Here is a 20,309-nt window from a genome sequence, read left to right on the forward strand (position 1 = left end):
AATTCCACCATTCGATTGGTCGTGTTGCACGAAAACGAACGATGCAAGTTAATTGGACGGAGTAATCGGATGTTGCCGTTGGCGTACGTGACAAGTTGCTGAACGAATAAATAATGTACAACCCATTGGATGAAAATTCATTTCCTGAACGAAGCCAAATCGTCGCTCCGAGCTGCCAATTCATCGGTTCCGGTTGTTTTTTTTCCCGTTCAACTATGTATGTAATGAGAAGATGTACCTTTCCTAGCAGTGGTTGGGTTATTTAGTTGCCCCAAATTGGGGAACGAAATTGTTGTTTGGTACGCAGGTTTTAGAACGAAAATGAAATCTGCTTTGAACGACATAACTCTTTTGGGCAGAAAAGGATTTTACAGAAAAGTCAAAAGAAAGGTGTCGATTAGTTTGTTTAGTAAACAATCGCACCTGTAAGTAGCCTCCATCGCAGTGTGTCGCATTAAGTAGGGTTCCTACTTTGAACTTTTTTGAAATTCAACCGTAGCACCCAATCGCGGGTGTCACCCCGGAAGCTGCGAAACCGATACCAGCATGTGAGTGGTCGGTTTCGATTAAGGTTTGTAACTTCTGAAGAAATATCCTCGTAGATGTCAACAGTTTTGTTGCAATGGTCTTTGGCACCGTCGGCAGTGTTACCGGCTAAAAGAAAAAAAATTAAATGTATACAACCCTATTAATTTGGATATAAGACACAGTGTGTGGCACAGTAATGTAATTTAGGAGTACAATTCAATGGTATAAAGGCGGGCTACATTTATCGTACTCGCAAGTGTAATTTCGATTTTCACTAGCGCATCTGGGGCGGCTGGTGGAAGCTTTTTTTGGTCGTCGGGGGAAGGGTCGTGTTGAATCTCAAATTAATTAGTTTTTACACCGTTTTTTGATTCGGAGACTTCTGAACTACTTGCACACATATTTATCTATCAATTACAAAGCTTTTCCAGTCAGTTGAAGTAAAAACAAGGAAAAATAACGATTTTCTGAAGCGGCTCCAAATTGTTTGGCAAAATGCTTCGTCAGCGCGCCTCCAGATGCGCTAGTGAAATCGAAATTACACTTGTGGGTACGATCAATGTAAGCCCGGCCTTAAGAATATTCTTCTTCTTTTTCTTCTTTGGCACAACAACCGCTGTCGGTCAAGGCTTTCCTGTACCCACTAGTGAAGTGAGCTTGGCTTTCAGTGACTTATTGTTACCATAGCAGGATAGTCAGTCCTACGTATGGGGCACGGTCTATTCGGGACTTGAACCCATCCATGACGGGTATGTTGTTACGTCGTACGAGTGACGACTGTACCACCAGACCGGCCCAATAAGAGTATTTTACTTCCAAATATAAAACTGTACGGTCATACTTTTGGATGTGCCGTTGAAATACGATAAAAATATAAACTCCAATTTTCATGAATTAATAACGACGTAATTAAAATAAACAATTATGTATGATATAAAAAAACATAAAAATAAAGACGATTCACCATGAATCACAGTTGGACCATAGTTATACAAAAAAAACTGTATAAAAATTAAAGACATACACAAGAGCAATCATTAGACTCTTTTGTCGGAGCTTCAGATTGCCTCAATGGTCATTTAAAATTTTCAAAGGCGATCATAATTGCATTATTGCACGTAGCCTGAATCTACAACACTAACATTTGAAAGCATGTGCTTCACACTTTTAGAAGTTCAATATTGTCTTAAATTAGGCGTGGTTAGGAAACCACGTTTTGTGATAAATTTGCCATCTCAAACTCCTGGTTCTGTATAAGAAACGAATGGCTTTTTCCGACTTTGAATCACGTCACGTGTTCCCTTTGGTCCGAAATTTGTACTTTACTCGCTACACAGACCGCAGTGTTAGAACAATCTAGAAGTTAGTGTGAAACGACGAATTTTTCCAACGCTCAGGTTAGCTTAGATTTCGCTTCAGGACACGTTCCCTAAACGGGCACTCCAGCAGGCAATGAATATCCGATGAGGAGCAGATTCCGCAACCGGAAAACCATATTTCACTAGGGATTTGGGAGTCCACACTTGCCGCAAGCGAGCAGCACAGCGAAGCACAGATGCCATGTGCACCACCACTATGTTGCTGTTCCCTTCTGTGTTTCATATAATTTAATTACCAGCCCAAATTATGTTTCGCCTTTTTATGAACGTATTAATAATAACAGGAAGTATAAATCATACACAAACGGCCGATATATACGTGATCCTTAAATTCGGACGGTGCCACATGCGAATTGAGCAGAGAGAAACAATCTAAAGCAGCGGAGACGTGAGAAGGATTCTTGTAAAAAGTACAAGCGGTAAGAACAAAAGGGAAGTTGATGGGATGAAATTTGTACTGAACCAAAGACACTCGCGTTATAATGGAGGCGCATGGTCTTTCACGTTTAGCCTGGTCGCCAACGCGCCCCGTTCGACAAGCAGCGCCTGTAGGGTGCAATGATTTGTAGCGCTTCATGAATTTGTGGGGCGTAACACAAAGTTGGTTAACGAACTTGTTGGTGCTGAAAAATTAACTTGGATTCTCTCGTGCATTTAGTAACGCCAGCGTCTTGACATAAAATTTCCTTAGGGAACGATAAATTTATTTGTTATTTAGAATGTAGGTGTTGGTTACACATGAAGAAAAAAATATAACACTGAAAATGGTACACATTTTAATTTTTTATTAAATTTAGAACATAATTTAACACTAGACTTCAAAGGTTAGTGCAATAGTTAATTTTATTGTAAGTTATTGCAGGAGTTACCCAAGTAAATCTTTTTCTTCTTTTTAGAAGCTAGCTAAACCATCTAAACTGAACCATCAATGGTTTGTACTATATGTGACTGAATAGTGTATCTATTGTCTATTGTCCTGAAGGTGAGCTTAGTTCATATAAGGCTTGAACCATGGCTTACAGCCATGGTTTCTTTACTATAAGCTCTTGCAATTTGACTGTATCATGGAACCGACCTTGCCAATAATTGATTTAAACTTGATCATCACTCACTAATATTGATGCTAAACAACACTAGTGAAATTTAAAATTGTTCAAGGATTAAATAATAAATTTATGCATATGCTATTGTTTAAAGAATAAAATTTTAAAAATAATTAATAATAGAAATAAAAAAATAAATAATAAAACAATTATTACTAAAAAGCAGTAGGGTAAACGTACGATATAGTGATGCTAGTACTAATAGTGGTGATATTGCACTAAAATGTGTCTCATACGTTAAATTAACAGAAGTTAAGTTATCTACGTTAGTGTGAAATGTTCTCTAGCCTTTTACAAAGGATTTAAAAAATGAAATGAGGCCATTCCGTTTCTTAGTTACCGAAAAATCCATTATTTTGTAAAAGGTATCAACATTTTTCCAAAATCCTTAGGATTTCATAACGATACTCATAATTTTGTTAACGTTCTAAATGACCACATAACAACGCAATTATTAGTTTTTTAACATAATTGTTATCAAATGATTTTGTTTTATTCTAATTCATTGGCTTTTGACTATGTTTACGTATTTTTGAGTTTTTTTGCGATAGTGCCATTATAGGTACACCAAACAGACATGTTCCTATAGTGGTCCTAGTTCTAAAATCAATAAAAACATGTAATGTTAGATTTTTTCGACGACATTTTTGACATGTCGTACTGTTTTCATTCAAATAAACAACAAAAATGAGTTTTCTGTGAGTAATTTACCGAACAAAGGCCAAAATTCGCTTATTTGGCTGAGTGAAAATCGACTTCAAATCAAGCAAACTCTCCTGGGTATGGGTTGACGACAGGTGTTATTCAGTACTTTAGTCAATATTTTCATCAATCAAATTCATTCATTTTTTACGATCAAATTACGAAATTACGAATTCAAGAAATCATTATTATCGGAGTAATCCTTGCTATTCATACGAAAACAGCTTCAAAAATAAGTTCCATTGATATTATACATTGTTTTTAAGGCATCTTTGTTTACCACCACTATAGGAACACAATACGACGACTATAGGAACCATACCACCATTATAGGTACAACGAAGCAGTCACAAAAATATGTATTTTTTCGTAAAAATTATGTATTTCATGGTAAAAATGGTTGTGATTGCGAAGATAAAACATATTCCAACTGTTATGTGTTAAAATATTACGAAATTGTCCTTCCTCACACTTTAAATCCATTAAAATACATCTGTACCTCTACAAATTGCACCACTATTGGTACATTACCCTATGCTGGTTTTATATTTTTGTTATTTTTTATAAATAATCGTCTGTTCAGATACACAGCCGTGTCACATCGTAATATTAGATGAGAAGTATATATATACAAACAACCTATTTCACGGAGAATATTTTAACATAATGTGTGAGCATGTGATATATATGGAATTTTCGCGAATATCATCATACCGTATTGGGTGTCCGTTGGACATAATCACACACATAAACAGTATTTGTATGTATCTCCCATGTTGATTTGGATAATTTTTGATGCTTCGTGGCGTGAAATTGTCTATTATTTAATAATTTTAATCATAAGTGTATATGTATAAGTAAAACACTTTTGTAGACCTGAGTAAGACCGACAAATAATTAATAAACTAAATCACTTGTTCTTCAATTTTTCTCTTACAGGGTTTCCCGCGATTTATTGGTCGGTTCCTATTTTTTTGGGCTTGTCTCACGATTTATTCACCGTATCTCATAGATTTTTGATTCGTTACTATAAATTATTGTATCGTCTGATTGGATATCAATACAGTTGAACGAAAAAAATCTGGGAAATGCTCAAAATATCATAGGAACACACCAAAAAAATATGGGAAGCAACCAAAAAATTATGGGAACCAACCAATAAATCGTGGAAAACCCTGTATCATAAATGTTGTTTCACTTATACTTAAATTGAAAGGAATTGAAATCAAATTGATGAAAATAAGTTTTGCTTAAGTTTGATAAAAATGTCTGTTAACACTTTGACGGCCGCATGATTCGCTCTCGTTTCTTCGAAAGGCGCCGTAGCTATTGTTCTAAAAAATGCGCGTGTCGCCGGCTCGTTTTGTTGGTGCATCGCTTTGATATTTTCTTTCTAAACCTGTGTGTTATTTTGTTCTACTCTGTTGTGAGTAATTTGGAGAGGTTAAATAATGAACAATTATCAATTAAATATCCTGCGCGCAGCGAAAACGGCATCGCACCACTGGGGTGTGCTCGGCTATCAAGCGATACTTTATTTCATCGCACCACAGTGGTGTGCGCGGCCGTCAAAGTGTTAAAAAATGTTTTACTAACTTTGTACATAAAATATTACCAAAAATTACAAGAATAACTTAAAAATACATGAAGCAATCAAAATGGTTCAAGTAAAAATAATCGTATACTGAAATTCATATGTATCGAGTGTCATACTGCGAAATCGAATGGATCGAGCATACCGTACTGCAAATAATACCTATACCTGAAGAAATATGTTCAATTTTTATGTTCGAATCGAATGAAGAACAATGAAAATCCCTGCACATGCTATTAAATCCGAGAATTGATTCGAATGAACCCTAATTGAAAGATATACAAAATAACGATAAACATATCAAATATTTACAGATATTTACTTTACACCTTTACAACCAATTTTTTCATTTGTGTTCACACAATCCAGTTAGTATACAAAATAGTATTAAAAATTCCATTTTTAATACTCTGTAATAAATCTTAAATAAATTTTCAACACCTGCTCTCTGAAACGTCTGTACAGTAATGCTATGAAAGTAAAACAGAAGGCGTCACGATCTCATAGTAAACATTATCTCCCAAACCAAAATAATTGCAATGCAGTGAAGTGGACAAAACACAGAAGAAACAGATTCTCTATCACCACTACCACCGCAATCTATCCTTTCGGGCTTTCTTGTTTTTATACTACACGAACAAAAAGTAGAGGGCAGTAGATCATAATGAAACAAAAAGCAAAGTTACATGGCAGCACAACAGTTTTCATCTGTGCATGACCGTTATCTACAAAAGAGATTGCTGCGTTCATAGAAGGACATCAAGCAGCGAATCATGCGCGTGGTGTATCCTGCCACGATGCACTAGATTACTTTTCCGAGTGAATGCAGTGCTCTCGTTAATTATTTTTTCATCATTCAACCGCAACTGCTTTGAAAACACAAGGACACACTCATAATGGAGACACAGGTATCTTTACATTGCACAGGTGAGGATGTGAAGTAACACGTCACACTGCATTGCATCGTGTTGGTGACCTCTACTAACCGGTCGGAGATTCGTATAAGTCGTATCATTCTTGCATGGTTATACCTTCTTCTTACGTGTGGTAAGCTGTAGATAAAGCAGTATTGCACAAATGTTGGCATGTGGTTGTACATTTCTTTAAGAAATGTAGGTTTCATTAAGTTGAAGTTTAACTCATAAGTTAAGTTTAGTAACTTAATTTTAGTTTAATAAGTTAAGTTTAATGCATAATTGTTAAATTTTAGCGAGGAAAAAATGTAACGTAAAACGTAGATTCCTAAGGTAAAATATCATTATACATAGAAATGCGTTTTGTGTTTGAGCACTACATGGTTTGTGGAACCTCATGCATAATTAGGAGTAAAAATTTTATAGCTCAATATTTTTCACTTTTACCTACAACTGAGTATTTCTCTGATAAATTAAAAAAAAAGTAATGCACCATTTTTAGTAGGTTATATTAGTTTGTTTAACCATATAAGAAAAGTAAATTCCACGCATGGAGGTTCATCTGTTCGTTTATGAATTTGTAATGGGTATTTAATTTGTTGATTCGGCTTCACATGCCACAAAATCATTATATTTATTAATCATATTGTTTTCGAAAAATAATGAAATTGCACTTATTGAATTCAATACACTGTGTATATTGTTAATGAAAATGTTTTGTCGATGATGATGCTTTTGACGAACCCAAGATACAGTCGTCAACTCAAACGACTTAATTAAATGCCCGTCATGGGTTCAAACCTCGTATAAATTGTCTCCCGTGGCAAAGACTGACTATACGGCTGCATGGTAATTGTCTCTTGAAATAATAAGTCTTGAAATTTAGTATATCCTGACATGACCATGTAGATCGTTACGCTAAAAAAAAGAATACCTTATGGCAGCGGTCGGCAAAGTCCGCCGAAACATTCAATCCGGCCCGCGAAAGAGTTAGCCTTATTTTTAAAGGTGAGGTGGAATTTATTATTGAATACTGTTTCAACACTGTTTCGGATCGCTTCGACTTTAACATTTCATTCAGTGCTTCAAGGAACGTCTCCGGGTTCTGCCGTGGCCACAGTGAACAGTGATATAAATCTTGATTTTACTATGTTTTTTTTTTGTATTATCTGTTCTTCTTCTTTTTGGCCTAACAATTGTTGTAGAATGACGAATTATTCATTAAGGGAAATTATGTGTTAGAGAAAAAGTGTCAAAAATGTTGATTTTGTATTATGATGCGTGTTAGACATTCGATTCGTCTCCTGTTTGAAATACCTAACTAAACACAGGACTATCATTATCAATCATTTGCATTGCCTAACTCAAACGACTCTGACTCAAGCTACGGAAAGTCTTTTATGTTACGGTTTACTATTAATATAGTTGATTTTTACCACACTAATAGCAAGTGACCGGTCTGGTGGTACAGTCGTCAACTCGTACAACGTAACAACATTCCCGTCATGGGTTCAAGTCCCGAATAGACCCATACGTAGAACTGACTATCCTGCTATGGTAGTAATAAGTCACTGAAAGCCAAGCTCACTTCACTAGTGGGTACTCGCAGGCCTTGACCGACAGCGGTTGTTATGCTAAAGAAGAAGAAGAATAGCAAGTAATTTCATTCAAAAAGAAAAAATTATAATTGATTAGATAAAAAAGTGTGGGAACAATAAAAAGCACCGGAAGTATATAAATTATGGAACCGTTCTCATCCAGGATAGGTTTCTAAAAAGTAAGATAATTTTCGAACTCAATATTAAATTTCCCGTTACACGAACATTGTAACTAATATTACTGTTGTTTTTACTAGCACGACGATTGCAAACTGTTCTTTTTTACAACGAATTCAACGATTGTCAAAGGTTTTTGTTTAAAAGGAATTAGTTATTAATTTCTCTGAGAAGGCATTACTTGTTGGTAAAGCACTTTGATAGTTACAAAATATACGTTTGTCTCGATAATTATTCATTCATAATAGCCTTTGTACCACCCTCTACAATATCACCAACAATATTCCAATAATCATGCGTCTTGGGAGGAGATGATATCGCGTGAAAGGCGATAAAGAAGAGATATGGCGCTTGCTTTGTTGTTTGAACTATTCAAACTTTTGCGGACGCTGTTCCCGATTTTTAATTGATGAATCTTTGCAAACAATTTTAATAATAGGAATTACCAATTTTGTACCTTGCTGGATTATGTGGTCTTTCAAAATTTCAAAAGATAAATCTAGCAAAGTGGTGGAGCTCTGTATTGCTCTGTTTACGAGTATTTTGATAGATCCTTTGCATAGTTAAGTAAAAAAGGTGAAACTAGAAAACTCAATCGTTGAGGAGTAGAGGAGAAGGAGGAGGAGGATGCGATACATTTCTTCAACACACTGTTCCACGCTCAGGAAAACGATAAAATAAACAAAACCAGTCTTAAGTCATTTAGAATTAGAAAATGATTGCAAACTAATGTATAAGTTATATTAATACATAAATAGCAATATGGTTGAAGCCGTTCCTACTGAATAAAAAAAATAGTAAATAAACAAATACATTTCGTATAAAGAAATATTTCTTTTAAGAAAGAGAATTTGTTATCCAAGTTGTGTAAGTTTGCACGTTTATTTTGATTCGTTACATGATGCATGAAATATGATTGAAATCACAGTTTTATAGATGGTTAAAAATCTTCTTATTCCATGGTCCAAAGCTGTAACATGGAGACATGTAGTGCTGTCCAAACGGCGGCACAGTCACAAAATTCTCTTTGGTGTCCAATATTTTTCACTTGGAAAATGTCACGTAGCTGCGTATCGTGGCCAAGTTCTCCCTTTGGGCTTATTTGGCGCAATAAAAATAAGCGATACGCTTAGTTGACTTGAATGCCTTGTACCTTGTACATGGAAAACAGTCAGGTAAACCTGAACTACTACTGGCGTAACACACCAGGCTATCATTCTTTAAAATCGTCTTTGAAAGGATGTTGGTAAATAGTTGATGGTTGCGATTTTATTGGTGACTATTTACAGAAAAGCTAAAACGATCATTTTGAGATTCGTTTAAACAGGCTGTTATAACAAATATGGTTATACTATGTATTACTAACTGTTGAACGTGTAACGATAGATACATTTGGAATATTGATTGTTTTCTGTCTGTTTAGCTTCTTTCCTTCAACGACGGCCTTGATGACGGAATAAAATTATTTCTTCATAAAGGTCCAGCAACATACCTAGAGTAGAGATTTTAAAAAGATATTATAACTGAAGCTAGCAACAATTTTGCTGCTAGTGTGTGGTTAACCATTTTATAAAACAATGTTTTAAGAGCACTAAATTGTACTTGAAATAAAATAGAATCAAGATTTATTTACACACGAGCTTATTGTCAACTGCTAATCTTTTCAACTGAACAGACGCTGAGGATGACTCTGCTGGTCATGTAGGTCTTAAAACGACACAAATTACCTACTTAAGATCAATTTCTTCCATTGATTGGCCTTGTTACTGTGAGTTGGCTTCAGATATTGTTGAAGGTTTTCAAATCAACATTATGACTACTTCTTGCTTGTTTTCAATAAATATAAAAAAAAACTAAAATAAATAACAGTCGCTACAAAACCAAACAAACCAACGTTGTTGTAAATCAAATTATGTTAACGATATGTTCAGACCATTTAAATCTCGTTTGATTTTCCTTTCTTTTCTTCGCTGATTTTGAAGTAAAACGCCCTTATTTTGAATTTATACAATGGTATTACATCGAAATACGGATGTATTTTGTGCAAATTTATGTTGTTTATCCATTGTATCTCATTCTTCTTCTTCTTTTTGGCTCAACAACCGTTGTCGGTAAAGGCCTGCCTGTACCACTTGTGGAGTTGGCTTTAAGTGACTTTTGGATTACCCCCCCCCCCCCTCCCGTATGCAGGATAGTCTGTCCTACGTATAGCGACACGGTCTGGTTGGGGCTTGAACCCATGACGGGCATGTTGTTAAGTTGTACGAGTTGACGACTGTATCATGAGACCGGTATCTCATACATCTTGTATATCTTGTTGTTGCGTTTTATATCACATATAAGTAGTTTTTATGAACAGATATCAGTAGTTACTACCTAATGACACGCAAAAGCCCAGTTTCTATTGGAAATACTTAACATTTCATTAGAGCTGAGCATCCTTTCATAGACATATAATCTTTCTTACAAATGTGGACTGTTAAACATCCCGTTGCAACACAATTCTTCTTCTTCTTTGGCTCAACAACCGATGCCGGTCAAGGCCTGCCAACCCACTTGTGGGGTTGGCTTTCAGTGACTTATTGATTTCCCCCCATAGCAGGATAGTCAGTCCTACGTATGGCGGCACGGTCTATTTGGGGCTTGAACCCATGACGGGCATGTTGTTAAGTCGTACGAGTTGACGACTGTACCATGAGACCGGCTGCAACACAATTACGGGGTCATAATCGGTAATTTATGATAAATGTATGATAAACTAGCGAAAAACTACAGTTTTGTTTATTTTGGAGGGCCATTATTTTACTATACTTCTGACTAAAATAATGTTTTAGCTATACTTACTATATTTGATATCTTATGTGGTATAATTATAGATTAGAGATAGAAGATAGAATAGAAGATAGAAGAAGAGATAGAATAGATTAGATAATCTAAAGTTATTTGTATAGTTAAAACTTATAAAAGTGATGATTAAAACAAATGTTTTATGATTAAAATTTGAATCTAAAACTTCAATTAAAAACTGAAACAGTATAAAACTACGAATGTTCAAAAGGGTGTGCTCAAACACGGATTTAGTATTAGCATAATTTTGTACGGGTTCAAATCACGTACGTTTTGGGAATTTTGTATGCTATACACTGTTCTACGGTCGTAACCTTTCAAAGCAACGAGAAACAAGAAGGTTGGGAGAGTCCTGGATACTCTGAAACAACAATGTTTTTTTCCCAGCAACCTGCAACAAACGTGGAACGAGATGTTTCGGCAGTGCTTAAGATGAATAAAATTAGCATACGCTTATCATACGTTATGACACTTTCGATGGAGATGCACAGTAGCTTTGTTTCATGCCTAGCAATGGTTGATCTCCCTATCTCTTTTGTTCACTTTTAGAAAGATGATCTAAAACCGCCACTACTTGCACGCATCGCTTGAGGGATACCAACCGTTTTTATCTTAAGCATTTTCCATGAATTATCAACACGACACCTAGCATACGGAGTCGGTAAAAAGTGCTTCGCTCGTTTAGAAACGTACGAAACCTCTACAAAAGCGTAGGTAGCAACGTTTTCTACCAACGATTGAGATCCGTATTCAACAGACAGCTGTCTAATTATTTAAAAACCTGTATTGCGATGCAATGTGTCCTAACAACACCTTTAGGATGCCATTTCACTTTCAAGTACGATTTCAAACGTGTTTTAAATTCCTCAATCATAGTCACATTCTCGTTAGAGTGTGCATATCATAAATAAAAGAAAAAATACGCCTCTTCCATTTACAGCACATCAACCAACCAATATACCGGGCATTTTGCACTAGTTGGAATCCTTCTACTATTTCTCTAACCGTACGGTCTGCCAGATAACTGTGCGTAGTCAATATTGGCTTCTATTTCGGTCCCTTCCATTGACCCAATGGCTATCTGGATTGACTTTTCCTTTTTTGTTTCCTCTTTCCTCTTCGACTTCAAAGCTATATCAACATAGACGAACTGAAAACTGGTTGCGATTCCTGTCTCATAGAGAAGCAAAGAAAATTGGTTAAAAACTCCCGACGAAAATAAAATATCAGCTTTCTGGCGGACGACAGCCAATCACATATGGACTAAGCGAAAGTCCGACAAAGAAAGTGTGAGAGAGAGAGAGAGAGAGAGAGAGAGAGAGAGAGAGAGAGAAACGAACCATCAACGTGCGGTCCAACAGCGTGCGGTGCGAGATCGAAAAGCTTTAATTGAATTTACCGTTGACGAGGGTTTGATATTTGGTGCCGTTTAGTAAAGGGTTTGAGAATATAAACTATCTCACAAAATTCCTTGAATTTATTATCTTAGGAAAATACTTTTGCCACCATTGTATCTGTCAAAGCACAATGGATCTATGTTTAGTTGTTGATATTTTTTAACAGTTCATAACATAACAAAATAATAGTGCAAATAAGTGTGTCAAATATACGTTAACACGACCTGCTATGTTTTAGAACAACGACATGTCCAGGTATATAATGTGAGCTATATAATCTGCCTTACATAAACTAAGAATAAGGGACGGTTGCGCGATACAGTTGTCAACAGTTCAAACCTCATATAGGCCGTTCCGTCATAAAGGTCGCTTTAGACGTCGCATGAAATTGAACGTGAAATTTTGTTTTTTTTTTGCTATATTTCATTGAATATTAATCAGTATGTGGGAATCGCAAAGAAATGCATGTAATGTATTAATTCTATGAAGGATCTCTAATGCTATGAGAGATCTCAGAGTCATACTTGATTCAAAGCTGTCATTTGGCCAGCAAACGGATGAGGTGATTACCCGAGGTAATCAATTGCTTGGCATGTTGTTTCGGATAACAAGAGATTTCAAACACCCAGTCTGCATCAAAGCATTATACTGCGGTATTATCCGCCCGGTACTCGAATACGCCTGTGTTGTCTGGAAGCCCTCAACCCAAAGACTTTCTGAGAGAATGGAATCGATACAGCGTCGCTTATCCCGATACGCAACACGCTTGTTACCTTTGCCACCTGGCAGTCAGTTACCACCTTATGAAACGCGACTTCAGCTTCTCGGACTGCAACCGCTCCACATCAGACGCCGTACCGCGCAACAACTGTTTGTGGCTGGTTTACTTCAAAGTAACACCGACTGTTCATCCCTGCTCCAGCAGTTAAACTTTTACGCGCCTGCTGTTCAGCTTCGTTCTCGTCGGTTACTTGCCCTGAACCGTAGTCGAACTGGATATGGATCTAGAGACCCCCTCAACTCCATGATTAGGGTGTTTAATGAAGTTCGTCATTTGTTTGATTTTGGAACCTCAGTGCAATCCTTTAAAAACAGCCTTAGAAACGAATTGTTAAGATGATCTTTCTACTTATCATAAACTAATATTAGACTTAAGAACATTCACACGGATCCATTGTTATCCATTGAACGATTAATAAACAATTAAACAATTAAACAATTCAACATGTTTTATAGCTTAAATAGTTGAAGAATTGAATATCATTTCTTTTGGTGTACAATAAGCCATATTCTGATTATTATTTAATGAAATATATAAGAAAGAATATCAGAGAATATTCATAAAAACTCAAAATTTCACGATGAATTTCTCTGGAGCTGTAACGTGGGCTTAAAGAGGACCAACGACTCTCTAGTTACATAGTACTTTATAAGTCTCCAAAGCATGTATAGGCCAGCATTGTTGAGGTTGTAGGTAGGTTGTTGAGCCAATAAAAAGAAGCATAGCCTAATAAACATATGTTACCAATCGATACCAATTTCTGGCCTAGTATACCAAATTAAATTAACCAACCAATTTATGGTTTCACTCACACTGGTTATGATGGACAAACTCTTTTACCCGTAAACCCTTTCGATATTTGTTTGCATAAAATACTCTATCGTATGTACCATTCATAAAGTCATGGTTGCTGTGCTCATTAAACAACTAAGCATAACAGTTTGGAACTGGTCATACTTGTCCCATCTAAAGTTATACAAACTTAAAAGTGTGTAAATCGGATGAAAGCGATACTTATGCTTCAAGCCGCAACATAACTTGTTGCTGTTCATTAAACAAAAAAAATCTCTTCCTTATGGTCAACGTAAAAAAAATAAAAGAGAATCGTAATAGCAAGGCAGAAACGCCGTATCCTCCTCACACCGTACATCGTGTGCTTTAAAGGCGTTTTTGAGTGCCTTTCCCACAGAAACCGCCACCGATGGGTGGGGGTATGTCTCATCAAAATTTTCTCTTGACAGCACTTTGATTTGCATACGAACATATTCTTCTCGGACGATGTAGTAAAGAAGCGAAAATAACGGGAGTACACAACAAAAACTACACTTTTCATCAGGTGGTGAAAAAAAAGTGCTCACGGCCATAGAAGAAAGGTTCATTCACATTCATAACGTTGATGCAGTGCAAGCCAACCCGTGGAGTCGCTCTTTCCCTGCGCTAGCCCGTTTCGTGTATAGTTGCTCGAACACTTTTCAGTCTTCGAACACATTTCATGGCGGCAATTGGAAACAACCGAGCAGCGGAGATGGAGTTTTTATAATGCCTGATTGTCTTTTTTGCTGCTGCGATACTGTTTTTACGCCTTTCCTTTCGCTTTAGCTTGCTGGGGTTAATTTTTATTTAAAAATGCTCCATATCAGTCGGAAAGGCTCTGCTCTTTGATTCCCCCGCCCGGTATAAAATGCAAAAGAATACATACGCACGCACAAACCCAAACACATGCGGTACAGCGAACAATCAGTGTGTATGCATACTTCAAACAGCGCTTCTCCTGAACGCTTAAAATGTGTGTCAAAGCCAACCCGTACGACTACGACCGTTCGGTGCGGGTCGGAAAAGCCCGGAATTTTCACACGAGCGTTTTCCTTTTAACCAACGAGCAAACACACTTGGCTTACCGCCTTGGGTAAGCATCCTGACAGCAGTGTGATGATGTGGTGTTTGGCGGCGGGAATGTGCGTCAAGTGAGGAAAAATGAGTGTTTACCTCGTTTTTGCGGTGATGGCAGGTTTGTGGGCAAAAGCTGCTGCTGTTGTTGCTGCTGTTGATGCTGCTGATGTTGGTGTTGGTGCTGCTGCTGCTGCTGCTGCTGCTGCTGCGATGTCACAACAAGCACATGCGCATTCAGCACAAGTATAATGAACAGAGCTTTTATCCATACTTTTCGCGACCTGTGTAAATTATTCACAACTCTTTTCGATTCTTGGCACAACATATTTTTGTACCCTGCTAGCACTGGCTACCACCCGCACGCACGGACACTCGAATGCTAATCGTACGGGACTGGCACCGTGGCACGAGGTATCAAACGGGCACTAGTCCCCCCGAAGCGCTCCAACCCGACAGACTCTCTCTCTCTCTCTCTCTCTCTCTCTCTCTCTCTCTCTCTCTCTCTCTCTCTCTCTCTCTCTCTCTCTACGTCACTCGAAAGGACACTACCGTTCACGGCAATGGACCACAATGCTGGAAAACACAACCGAAGGAGCAACTGAACAGCAATGACGTTTACGGCGATGACATCAAAATACCATATGTATGTGTATGTGCGCTATTCCGGATGGAAAATGGAGCAATGCTTCTCCTGGCCAGCAGGCGATTTTCCACACTCAAAGAAAGAAGTATGAAACGAAACGAGCGGTCGTGAAAACGCTTCCACTGACGCTGGTTTGACTAAGGCAAGCAACTGTAAACATTCATTTGGAATTCACTTTTTACTTTAGCAAGCTGTAGTGGAAGATCACACACACACTTCAATTGGCAGTATTCGCTTTTTCCTAAATTTTCACACACTACTTCCATTTGCTCTAGTGCACGGGTTGAAGAGATATATTTCCCAAAGACGGTTTCACACACTCGTGCTGAAAATATAAAATAAATCCTAATAAAGGATTGCTTTTGCTGATTTTTTGCAAATACACAATTCATAGACACACTGTATTATTCGTCACTTTAAATAAAAACTGGCTAAAAAACAGACATAATGTTAAGTTGCACTATTCATCGTACAAACATAACTTTCCCTGCTTGGGAAAATTGGGACGATATTGCGCAAACAATATTATTTGCGTTCTGTTGCCGTACAAATAATCACAAAAATCGATTGAAAAGCACTTTTTAGCTTTGCGAATTGAAAACTCTTCTTCATTCAACCAACCAAACTGAAGCTATCGTACAAGCCAGACGGTAAACAGATGTGTGTATCCTTGCGACCAGCAACTGTTCAGAACCGTTCCAAACCGAGAACAACGCGACACTGACCAACGAAGTCTAATCGGTTTCAATTGGAAGTGTTTTACGCTCGGCAAAGCGAGTGGAGGGGATAATACAGCCACAATAACATTGCTGGATCTCGTGTGGACTGGAACTGATTGAAGCAGTGCGCATGATTGTCTGTTCGTTAAGGGGAAGATAGAATAATGAATTCCTTACAGCTGACAGAAACGCTTGGCAGGATTGTTGGCATCGAGAATAAGAATAACAAGCTGGTTGAGAATGAATAGCTACAAATAACACTGTGCTAGCCTTCGAAGTATGAGGTGTTTGAAAATGTGTACGGTTTAGTTGACTGGATGATTGACTGGTTAATGTAGTACATGGTGATAACAATCTTGCACTGAATCGTTTGCATGATCTCGCCATACAAGTTTGTAAAACACAAAATCAATAACAGTACAATTACAGTCATACTAAATACGTTAAAACAATCAAGAATATTGTAGAGCCATGGAGAGTTCGAGCTTACCGTAAATTTTAGCATGGCGATAGAAAGTAGGAATGAAGGAGGGAGATGGCGTTGATGAGCGTGTAGAAGCTACGTCTTACTCAGATCAAAAATAGATTTTGTGAGTGAGTGGAAAGAAGAAGGTAGTGCTGTTCTCTTTGGATCACCTATTAATTCCGAGGGCTTTTTATAAATCTTCCTTTTCCTCACTTCTCCCTTTGGAGCTAGCCTGTGGCTTCAACATACGGTCAGCTTATATGATCCGCTTATATAAAAGTCTAGATATGATTGATTTTGTATAAAAATAATCATCTACATAATCTCTGAAGCAACGATTTTTTTTTGTAAAATTTGGAAACCAATGGGTCATTTAACTATTGTAACTTGTGTACATGTGCCTGTGCAGGATCCAGGAATACTTTTAAAAATAACTAATAAAACAAAAACGGAGATATCTATGAAAAGCATAAGCACATGTAAGCACAACTTGGAACTCCTTATATCTTACATTCTCTTATGGTTTGGTATTTGTTGTATAGGAAACGGAATCCCCACAATCAGCAACAGAAATGCAAGGTAGGAACGTGCAGAATTAAATTAACATATTTTCACAGTCCAGTAGGTAAGCTGGGTCGTGCGAGAATCGGCTTGAAGACGATGGCAAGCTGCCGACTCATGCCTCTATCTTCAGCTTGTCGGATAACTTTGACATGGGTTGTAAAAAGTAGACCAAAGAAGTCAGCACAACAGAGACGGCAACTACGACATGCTCGACAGTCCGTTCGATTTAATCTAATGGAATCGAGAAGATTTGTCCTGTACCTGTGGCTTGCTACAAGAAGATAAGACTTGCCTCGTGGTGCAATGCTTAAGAATGATTCAAGTATTCAACACTTTATCATAGAAAATCATGTAACTTTAATCAGTAGCTGGTTAATGTAAACATTATATTTGATAGTTTTTGAATTCGAAATCTTGTTTGCGACTCTAGACAGTTGCAGTTCTAGAACTAACTTTCACCCGTGCTGCAAGGTCAGTGAAAGTGAAATAGATAACAGCTGAACTATTTTATACTGCGAGTCTGAGATTTATGCACTTTATTTAGATTAATGTGGCCCAGCGAGAAGTTCATTTGGGTGGTAATTAAATTCATCGCCATCATTAGAAGCGGACTTGCCGTCGCTGCTCACGCTGGTCTCACCCAAAATGCTAAACGAACTTAAATGCGCTAAACTTTTGAGAGCAAAATGGATCATCATCAGCAGCAAAGTTCACGCCGTAGTAGTAGCTAGAATCAACCGCCAGGTATTCGGTGCTATCTGCGATAGTAGGTCATAAATCACGTTTGCTGCGTTACTGTTTCTATCAGTCAGACTAAAGTCACTTGATAAAGCTGCTAAGAGAAGATGTACTTTACGATTATCCTTTGTATCAAGTACGTTAAAGGTTTCATTCTTGAGAATGTTTCCATACCAACGTTGGGTTAACTGTTTCAACACCAATTATTCGAAATACAGTCCGAACTCAATGGTTGAACTTCTTTTCCCTGCCAACTATTGAATACATATATGCTTTTTAGTTGGCTCGTTTCCATACAAAAAAATCTGAAAATTTTCTCGGCAACCCATGAGAAAATCGGTTTTCCATACCAAGATCTATTAAGGAGAACAGGTCGATGCAAAGCCCGTTGCTAGGTTGCCATTTTCAGGTCGCTTTTGACAGTTTCATGAAAAAGTGTTTACAAACAAACGGCTAATAGTTAACGCGGAAAAGTGGACGATTTTACTATTAGGAAGATTATATTGGTTAAATTTCTTGCGGTCAATCACTTCTAGAGAATAAAGGAGAAGTAATTGCAGTCTACTCTGTGTTCAGAAACGTTGATAACCTTTTTCATTGTTTGCCATTCCGTGACCACAAACCACTACCGTTTACAACGGTCCTGCTGGAAAAAACGAAAAGTTTAACATGTTCGAAGTGGGTAAAAGAAGTCTTAGTTACTTTCAATTAAACACTGAGAGTAAAATGAAACATCCAATCGACACACACTGGTACAATATGTATACCGTCCTTTTCTTATAAACTAGCGACGAATGATAAATGAGATCCTTGGATTGAATCAGCCATGTAATATTCTAATTAGATGCTAATTATTATAATATTCTAAAAGGAAATGAGTGCAAAATGCTGAACAAAACTTCCATTCACTCCATAGCAACGTCCATCGCTAAACATAAACAATGTTCACTTTAACTGTCAAAATTTTCCCATGGCTTTCTGTAATTTTACTCTAAACGCTTCGACCTGTTTTCTTTCAAGGACCTTGTTCCATACAAACGCATCCTTTTTAATTGAACTGTCAGCCAACTATCGAGCGATCAACTACAAAGCATGCCAACTAAAAAGCGTTCAACTATAGGATTATCACTGTACTATACAAAAGAGTGTTCTTTAATCAACCGCTTTAAGCATTATACGACACATTGTTGTACGAAACCACCACTCATTCCGTGGGCAGTGCTCACTTGCTGCTATCTATTTTAGTGAATTCGTGAACCGGGCAACCGTTTGTTATCTGTGTATGGTAACTGTAAGTATGCCAAAGTCAGTGGTAGTTCACATCGAATCAACCAGAACCCCACCGGGATGGAAAGCTTAGCTGACCATATCGAACCGCAACCGCCCAGTGGCGGTTGCCGTGTTCTAAAAATCAAGCGGTATGGAAGTAAATAAATTAAACTTTTATTTAAATTCTACCTCAGTTTTTCGTTGCTTCCCTTCCACCCATGCTCGTTTTTTGCACGCTAGATACGTGCTGCTGGCGAACCACCGGAAGGATATCGTTAGCTAAACCAGACGGATTTTTGCCACAGGGAGAATTGGAAAAGCTCGTTATTTAAATTGAATTAAAACGCCACAAAACTACACATAAAGTTTCAGCTGGCCTTCGGCTGTTCCTGTGCTCGGCTGGTCAGTTTTATCATTTTTCCTCTCCCATATAAGTTGATTTTATTAAATTGGCAAGGCTCATCGCCACTCTCGGCCCCGTTTATCGATTCGCATGTGTTGCAGTGGACGCAGCATTTCATTATTTTTGTTCATCATCATAATCATCACCGGTTTGCCGTATTGATTTACAGGAGATTCGTCAATTTAGATTGCAAAACACGACGTCATGGTTTATAAGTATGGTTAGAAACCGATCAATTATGCACTTCACTATCTCAGAAAAATAATCGGCTCTATTCAGAAGAACTACATAAAAAATCCTATCCAAGCATTTTTCCTTCCCTGAAATTGAAAACAAAATGTGTCACATTTCATTCTATACAAAGGATTTTGCACCTGGCCGAAAGAGTATGGCCGGCGTAATTCTACGGCTAAAGGCGTACAGTTTCTCACATTGTACTAGCTTAGATTCGAAACCAGTGCACACCTTGCAAACTCTTCTCCACAGGTTGACTTTCGAATCCTATGGTAATGGTCGCACGACATTGCTAAGACGAAAGCAATAAGCCGACGTCGATTGTATGTTGACCATTATATTTGCCCCACAGAGAAATCGGTT

At 37.5% G+C, this 20,309-nt stretch overlaps 1 pseudogene; it reads right to left on the reverse strand.

The window, feature by feature from the left end:
* The window catches only part of LOC121598695, a 23,999-nt pseudogene extending 7,708 nt beyond the window's left edge, over positions 1–16,291 (reverse strand).
* Positions 16,292–20,309: the final 4,018 nt, after the last annotated feature.

This window comes from Anopheles merus, chromosome 3L, assembly GCF_017562075.2.
Source record: "Anopheles merus strain MAF chromosome 3L, AmerM5.1, whole genome shotgun sequence".
Classification (NCBI taxonomy): Eukaryota; Metazoa; Arthropoda; class Insecta; order Diptera; family Culicidae; genus Anopheles; species Anopheles merus.